Genomic DNA, 1,637 nt, shown 5'->3' with positions numbered 1-1,637 from the left:
TCAGTTTGTTATATAGGCGTACATTATTTTAATTATTTTAGTAGCTAGGACTTTTTTCTGGTCCAAGTTGCGGGTGAGTCAAGCAACTTTCCAGCAGCCTTTACCCTTTAAAGGAGGCATCAAAACGCATGCACACACATAACAAACACACATGCAAACACGCACACACAAATACACAGACATACACATACATATTTGAAGAGATTAGGCTTCAAACAATATATATTATGTTTTATGACGTCGTCTTGACTTTGATGACTATCTTACTACATATTATTTTAATTCCATTGGAGTGTTTTTGTTTTTGTTTTACAGTATATCCAAATTTGAAAAAAAAAAAAAATACAATCAGACTTCCGCATGGAAATCTTTCAAAATTATAAAACAATGTTACTCATTTCAGGGTATGAAACTATAACTTGTTACCTACATCTTGGAAAAAAAAAACACATTCAATTTGATTAAGAAGTCACAAAGAAAATGCGGATTGCTGTAAAGCATGTCGTGGTTCCATTCTTCAAAATTTAGCACTTGGATACTCTCAGCATTTTGTAAGGTGTGAGCACAATGGAGAAAACTTGGAGGAAAGGATGATTGAAATGCTCTACAAGATTCCAATTTCTCCGTGACTGCCGAAGCAAATCGAATTGGGTTTTCTGTAAGATATACATAATAAGTCATAGTTTCATAAGTGGCAATTGCATTTTTATTGATTCGCCATTCTCAAAGTAGAAAGTCCGATTGTATATATATAATTGTTTGGGGGTGGGGATGGGGGAGGGGAAACGGTATATCAATTCTGTATAAAGCTAATAGGAAAGGGTTTATACAATAAATAAAATATGATTGTGATGCCATCAAATAGGGTACGATGTCAAATCTTGACAGGATCAACCCATGAAAAAGTTATCAGCTCGTAAACCTTTGAACATTGCGATTAAACTACATTAAAATCTTTCTGATGGACAAATAAATCTTGGGGTTACTTTTGGTGTCATGTGATGAGGGCAAATCAGGAACGTTAATTTTTAGAAAATGCAGCAATACATAAATATAAGATAATAAAAGCAGGTCGAAAGGTGGATTGATAAGGGGATACAATATTACAAAGATAGATAAGTGGGCATACAGATAGACAGAAAAATAAAGCAAACTAGATGGCTATGTTCAAAGAAAGAGAAAGACAACCGTGAACAGGTATGAACGTATAAGTTTGAACAAACACTCTAGAACACGCAACACACACTCACAAATACAAACATATATAGTACTTGTATCAAGACACTTCCCAACACGCTTTCTCTGATTCACCGGGTTATAGGTGAGAAAAGATAGACAGAAGTTTCTTTCCCACTTTCACTAATTGACGGTACCAGTCAAAAAACAACAACAACAACGACAGCGGTAATAATGTCAAAAGAAAAATGATGATCACTGCTTTCTCCAAAACCTGTAGACAGAGAATACAGATGGATAGGTGGATAGATAGATAGATAGATAGATGATGAGTGTCCGTATTTGTTTCGCCACCACACAAGAAAAAGAAAAGAGAGTCGATGCAATGAACAATACTTCGTTGGAACACACACACAAATAAAAACATACACTTTTAATATACAACAACAACATACAAAATA

This window comes from Diadema setosum, chromosome 10 (genome assembly GCF_964275005.1).
Source record: "Diadema setosum chromosome 10, eeDiaSeto1, whole genome shotgun sequence".
NCBI lineage: Eukaryota > Metazoa > Echinodermata > Echinoidea > Diadematoida > Diadematidae > Diadema > Diadema setosum.
Note: the sequence above shows the minus strand (reverse complement) of the source record.